Source organism: Canis lupus, chromosome 3 (assembly GCF_048164855.1).
Source record: "Canis lupus baileyi chromosome 3, mCanLup2.hap1, whole genome shotgun sequence".
Classification (NCBI taxonomy): domain Eukaryota; kingdom Metazoa; phylum Chordata; class Mammalia; order Carnivora; family Canidae; genus Canis; species Canis lupus.
In genome coordinates, this window is record NC_132840.1 from 59,771,938 (window position 1) to 59,779,121 (window position 7,184).

General features: G+C 39.9%; 1 long non-coding RNA gene across 1 annotated transcript; it reads right to left on the reverse strand.

Annotated features, from left to right (window-relative positions):
* Positions 1 to 302: 302 nt before the first annotated feature.
* LOC140625041 (uncharacterized) lies at positions 303 to 4,869 on the reverse strand. The gene is made up of 3 exons (XR_012024434.1): positions 4,800 to 4,869; positions 1,586 to 1,851; positions 303 to 440 (listed from the first exon to the last, which is right to left on the reverse strand). It is a non-coding gene; the product is annotated as an uncharacterized lncRNA (long non-coding RNA).
* Between the last annotated feature and the right edge of the window lie 2,315 nt (positions 4,870 to 7,184).

The following is a 7,184-nucleotide window of genomic DNA, read 5'->3' on the forward strand; positions in this document are numbered from 1 at the left end:
GTAGATGTGTGACTACAGCAAGCATTCCCTCCCTCCTTGGCCATTGTAGTGAATGCATTGTGCTGTCCAGATCCACCTGCAGCACAAGTTCCTCCCTGCCCTAGCTGAGGGGTGCTACCTGCTGGTGGCACTCAGGGGAGGCCCTCCATGGGGCCCGCTAGGAGCTGAAAGCCTTCATCTCTGAAAGTGATGTCCCACAACCCACCTGCACACAGTCTCCATCTGAGGGTCCCTTTGCTAGAGAATGCAATCTACAACAACCATATTAAGAAAGAAATCAATACATTGCTTTTTGATCTCAAGGTCCTTTTGTTTTTTATTTCATCAGCCATTTCTTCCACATTGGTGACAATGAGAGTCAGATGTTACCACTTCCTCTGTCTTATGAGAGATGACATTTACCGGAAAGGTGAGCCACGAAGTTATCTTTGAGAATATTCCTAAGAAATCAAGGTTTTTATTGGCAGTTGTAAAGGACTTTTCAAATATGTCTGAGAACTACTCTGTTCTTGAGTATTCACTGGTGATTTGATTTGATTATGGTGTAAGGAAGCAATTGCCACCTTAAATTATTGAGTCTGAGTCATAACTTCTGGGAAAGTCTCAGCCTTTACTTCTTTATATTGGATTTTCCCCTGTGTCTTTATTATCTTTCTGGGTCTGGAATTAGACAAATCCTCCATATTTATTTTCCTGTTTTCATTTTCATCTCTCTCTGCTGCAGTCTAGCAGTCTCTACAGATTGTGGATCAAGTTCACTATCTCTTCATTAACAGTGTAATGATCTCATTAAGGTTTTTAATTTCAGTGATTATTTTTCAGTTTCTGGAAATTATATTCTATCCTTTTACAAATCTGCCTGTTTATTTTTTATAATCTCTTGCTCCTTACTTATGTTCTCATTTCTCTTTATTTTTTTAAAATTTTAATTAAATTTAAATTTAATTTAGTTACCATATACTGTATTAGTTTCAGATGTAGAGGTCGGTAATTCATCAGTTGTGTATAATACCCAGTGCTCATCACATCACATGCCTCCTTCATGCCTATCACCCAATTACCCCATTCCCCCTACTACACCTCCCCTCCAGCGACCTTCAGTTTGTTTCCTAGAGTTAAGAGTTTCTCATGGCGTACCCTTCTCTCTGATTTCATCTTGTTATATTCAATTCTCTCTTTTATTTCTGCAAGCATATTACATGTACTTCTGTCACGCAATTTTTTATAGCTGTATGATGTCCCATGGTCTAACCATGATTTATTTAATTATTGCTCTACTGACGGACATGGGGGAGGGACATAATGTATTCTGTATTTTCTCTCCTTAATATGGATCATGCTTTGAGTTGGGCAGGTTGCTCTGAAACACTGATGCTCTGTTGTACCACATTCCTTGTGACTAATGATAAAAGTAAGACACTGACTTGACCTGAGAAGCATCATCCCTAAAACAACTGTACTAATTAAGCATTATAAAAATTATTATAAAGAACTGCTATATAGTTATATTTGATGGCACCAATGTCTCATAAGAAGAGCTAACGTGGCTGAGCTCTTTCTGTGTGCCAGACATGCTTCTAAGTACCTCACGAGTATCAACTCAGTTGATCCAGACAGCACTCTTAAGAGGTGTGACTGAATTTCCAGCCGAGGTATGGATGGATGCAGATTGCATAACTTGCTCCCGGTACCACTCTGGTAGGCTCTCCAGAAGCAGAAGCTAACACAGGGACTCAGGACCGCGTGATCCATTGAGGATGTACTGCTCTTCAGGAGAGCTGTGGCCAAGGAGGGTGGCAGGATCCACTGGGAGAATGAGCTTAACAAGGAAGGAGCCCAGCTGTACTGGATCTGCAGTGGGAAGAGCAGGAGGAGGCAACAGTAGCAGCTATGGTCTCAGACTCACATCCACCAAGGGTAATGATCCAGAGTAGGTCACAGGTGCAAGCTGTTAGTGGGATTTGGGTGCACAGGGAGGTAAAGGGTACTTGGGATGGGCACCAGCAATGCTGCTGCAGCCACACAACTAGGAAGGGGAAAGTAGAGTTCAAAGCCAGACGAGCCAGCTGCAGAGCTGCACCCCGGGCTGTGACCTCTGCTACAGCTACCTTCGGATACCACCACCCCTGACTTGCCAAGCCAAGTATGCATCCAATTTCCTACACAGTTTAGATTTATTTGTTTGGAGAATATTTTATGCCCATTCAGTTCAGAGGTCGTAAGGCTATTTCAAAAACAATTCTCTTATTCCCAATTTGGGAAGGCCTATCAATGCACATTTTGCACTTGCTCAAGGCCAGGACCACGGTACACAAGCCTGAGAATGAGTGCCTCCTGAGCTTCTGTGCCGAACACGTCTCCTTGGCCTTGCCTAGTGTCACTGAGAGAAGGGCTGGGATCATACAGCGTCTCTTCAACAACAGAGCAGGTGCAGCCCCAAGAATCCTGGCTTTTCCCTAGGTTCCTCTTCCTCGGTCTCATCGGTGGGGGAAATGGTAGAAGGGAGGTGGTAGGCATCTGGAATTGATCTCTTCAGCTTTTAATGTTTCTGGATCTCAGACACTCAAACCTCTGCAGGCACAGAGCCAGGGTGGCTGAGAAGCTTTGAGAATGGGGAAACAGTCCACACCAAGTCTTCCTGCATCCAAGCAACTGTTTGGACATGCTCTGTCTTCTGCAACTTCGCTCTATCTTCTTTAACCCCATTCTTTTGCTCTAAACAAGCTTCCTTCATCTGAGGGTTATCTCCCAGCCAGCACAGGGGACTGTCAGCCCCGACACTGACTCCTGCAAAGGGGCCCTGTGTCCAGTTGGTTGGCTCCCGTAAGGACTGGTCTGGTCCCAGGCAGACACCGAGCATTCTTTAGCCTCCAGTGGAGAGTTAGCCGGCTTTACCTCCCTGTGCCCCGGAACCCCAGTCCACCACAGCCCTAGCTGCTCCCTGCCCACCCTGCTCCAGAGACCTGCCCTGGTGTATGCACAGATGCGCGTGTGGGACCACTGCCATAGGAGTCAGGGCTCCCCAATTCTGCCAGGAAAACTGACTTCACAACATTGAGTGTCGTTAGTAGAATTCATCCTGTCATTCTCTCCACTCCATATCATGACCGTGTTTAAGTGTATAAACTATTAACTTTTAATTAGTTCTTACCTTCTCTACCAGATTTCAACAGTTTGTTCTGGTGATGCTACATGTTCTCTTGGATCTTAACTGTTCTGTTTTCATCTCCCCCCTATTTCTCTCCTTGTCTACCCTCAACTCAAAAATCCTGAACAAAGAGGGGATGGCTGGGTCCATAGAGCATGCGACTCTTGATCTTGGAGTTGTGAGTTCAAGCCCACATTAGGTGTAGAGATTACCGAAAAAAATCCCGAACATAGGGATGCCTGGGTGGCTCGCTGGGTTAAGTGTCCAACTTTTGATTTCAGGTCATGATCTCAGGGTCATGAGATTGAGCTCTGCGTCAGGCTCTGTGCTGAGTGTGGAGTGTGCTTGGGATTCTCTCTCTGCCCCTCCCCGATTAAAAAATCCTGAACACAATACTAGGAAATTAAATCCAGCAATATATAATAAGGATATGACATCATGAACAAGTGGAGTTTATCTAGAAATTCAGGGTTGGCTTAATACTCATAAATTAAGCAATGCAATTCTCCATATTAACAGAATAAACAGAGAAACTGTATGATCATCTCTATAGACATAGCTCCCATTTATGATTTTAAAAAAAGTTATCAGTAAACTAAGACTAGAAAGAAACCTCATCAATCTGATAAAGAATACCTATGAGAAATCTATATTTGTCACTTTTTCCCTGAAGTCAAGAACAAGGCAAAGAGGTTGGTGTTAAATCAAGTCTCTTCATCATGGTACTAGAGGTCCCAACTTACAAGTTACAACAAAGCAAGAAATAAAATCAAAGGACTAAAATAGGAAACGAAGAAATACAATTGTTTTTAATCTATTGATGACATGATAGTTTGCTAAAGAAAACCCAGAAGAATCTAACAAATAACTACGGTAAGCAAATTTAGCAAGATAGCAGGATAAAAGGTCCTTATACCAAAAATCATTTTATTTCCACTAATAACAAATCACTGAAGACGCAATTTAAATATACTACTATTGACTGAAAATCCAAATAAAAAATAGCATTTACAATAGCATAAAAATACAAAATACATGGCAATAAATATAATAAAGGATAAGATCGTTGTACTGAAAACTAGGGAATTAAAGAAGCAAATAGATGGAGGGGTATACTTGGCTCATGAGTTAGAAGACTCGGTAACACTGAAATGTCAATACTTCTAAAATTGATCTATAGATTGAACATAGTGCTAATCAAACACCCAGCAACTTTCAAAAAGTTATTCACAATTCTAAAAATTATATGAAAATTTAAAGGACTTGGCCAAGACAATTTTGAAGAAAAACAAAGTTTGAATAATGCTATTTGACATCAATGTTTACTTTAAAGAGATAGTGATCAATACAGCATAGTATTGTCATAAAGATAAAAGAGTAGATTAACAGAACAGAATATAGAGTTCAAAAAGAAACCTAAACATATAAGTTCAATTGATTTTTGACAAAGACAGTAAAGCAATTCAGTGGGGAAGGGAGTCTTTTCAATAAATTGTGTTGGAACAATATTTAGGAAAAAGAATGAGCCTTGACCCTCAACTTACACCATATGCAAAAATTAACCTGAGATAAATCATAGTCCTAAGGGTAAAAGCTAATATGACAGCTTCTAAAAGAACACACAGAACACATAGAAGAAAATCTTTGTGACCTTGAGTTAGGTTGTGAAGTTGCCAACCGGCCAGGAAATCCCCGGCATTCACAATGACTTTCAGATTTACTTTGGAATTAGAACAGTATGTCCTCTTTGTTACATTTCACTTTTGCTTTCAGTTCTAGATTCCTGGGCAGAATTTCTTTGTATCTCTTTAGCTAAAAATGTAAGAACTTATGGAGAAATAGCACTGGGCTGGGCCTGAAGGTGTCATAGCACTTCCACCCTGTGAAATTCCTTCCAAAGAAAGAGTATTTGTTCATCATATTGAAAATATTTTACCATCAAGGGAATTGAGAGTATTTTACCCTCAAGGGAAAATTTTTTTTAAATTGATTGTTAAATAATAGGATATTGAGAATACACTAGTGGTTAGAATTATCAAATCTCAAAACCAGGAATGGAGGGAGCACGTTTCTCATATCTTATTTACACGTGGACAGTGGAAGAAAGCTGGTAGAACAGGTAGAAATGGCCCCATGTGTCTGTCTCATCACTGTCCTCAAGCATTTCCTTGATACCCTCTTTGTCCAAAAGGGTGTTGGAGGAAAAATATACTTAGGCAATATGTGAGTGCTAGAAGGACAAATGGAGTTTTCATATAAAATATTTGGGATACTCACAGGGTGAGAGGGAAAATAAAAGTTCAGTTACAATATTAAAAAATTGAGTGCAGGTTTAGAGACACCGGCGGATAGGCTGACTCATTTTTGTCAGTTAACAGAGATTTACTGAGCATCCACTCTTTACAAGTATCCTGCTGGTGCTGGAATAATGTGAACAAAGTACGTGCAGTCCTGGCTCACATGCAACTTAGAATTGCTATAGCAAAACAATTCTTTAAAAAAAAAAATCAATTAGGAGTGCCTGGGTAGCTCGGTCAGTTGGGCCATTGGCTCTTGGTTTTGGTTCAAGTTATGATCTTGGGGTTGTAAGATGGAGTCCCACAGCAGGCTCCATGCTCAGCAGGGTGTCTTCTTGGGACTCTCTCTCCCTCTGCCCTCCCCCCTGTTCACACACTCTTACTCTCTAAAATGAATAAATATATCTTTAAAAAAAATCAACAGTTAAAGTTGTGTGAAATGTTGCAAGGAGGTATAGTGATCTACTCAGGGCCCTGGCAGGTCTGGTCTCAACTCTGAGTCTGAGGCATGTGCAAATCCTCCTCCTCTCAGGACTTCTCAGGCCCCAGGCTTTATTTATTTATTTATTTTTTTAAGATTTTATTTATTTATTCATGAGAGATACAGAGAGAGAGGCAGAGACACAGGCAGAGGGAGAAGCAGGCTCCCCACAGGGAGCCTGATACAGGACTCGATCCCAGGACCCCAGGATCATGACCTGAGCCAAACACAGACACTCAACCACTGAGCCACCCAGGTGCCTTTCTTTCTTTCTTTCTTTCTTTCTTTCTTTCTTTCTTTCTTTCTTTCTTTCTTTCTTTCTTTCTTTCTCTTTCTTTTTTTTCTTTCTTTCTTTCTTCCTTTCTTTTCTTCTTTCTCTTTTCTTTTCTTTTCTTTTCTTTTCTTTCTTTTCTTTTCTTTTCTTTCTTTTTTTTCTTAGCAGACTTCATTCCCAGTGTGGAGCCCAATGCAGGGCTTGAACTCATAATCCTGAGATCAAGACCTGAGCTGAGGTCAAGAGTTAGGCACTCACATCACCAAGCCACCAGGTGTACTGATAACTAATTAAATTTTTTGGTATAAGTTTGTTCCTTGCAATACATTATTCATTGATTATTTACATTCAAATTGAACTGAATATACCAAAAAATTATTTATCTCAAATTTAAATTTAACTAAATGTTCTGTATTTAATTTGCTAACTCTGGCAACCTGATCTGGGAACAAAAGGTGTGTGCTTTCCAAGTCACTGATTTCAACAAAATTGAGTTGTGTACTGATAACTAATTAAATTTCAATTAAAGAACATTAAATGATTTGGGGGGTATAAAACAATAGCTCAAAAAATTGTGAAAAATTGATATTATAACATTTTTCTGGTCCTATCTATACTTATTTATGTAGAGAAGGTTTCCAACATTTACCTTTAGAAATAAAAAAAGGAAACAGCACCTCTGTTGAACCCATCATATTCTAGTAATGATGATACTGACAAACACACATTTGAATAGGTTGTTCAAATTAAACTGAAACCTCTATTAAGATTGCAATTGTAGTAGAATTTAACTTTTTATCTTTAATATCAACATGTATGATCTATATATTTTTAAAATATTTTATTTATTTATTCATGACAGACATAGAGAGAGGCAGAGACACAGGCAGAGAAAGAAGCACACTCAATGCAGGGAGCCCTATGCAGGCTCAACCCGAAGGCAGAAGCTCAACCACTGAGCCACCCAGGTGCCACTGATCTATA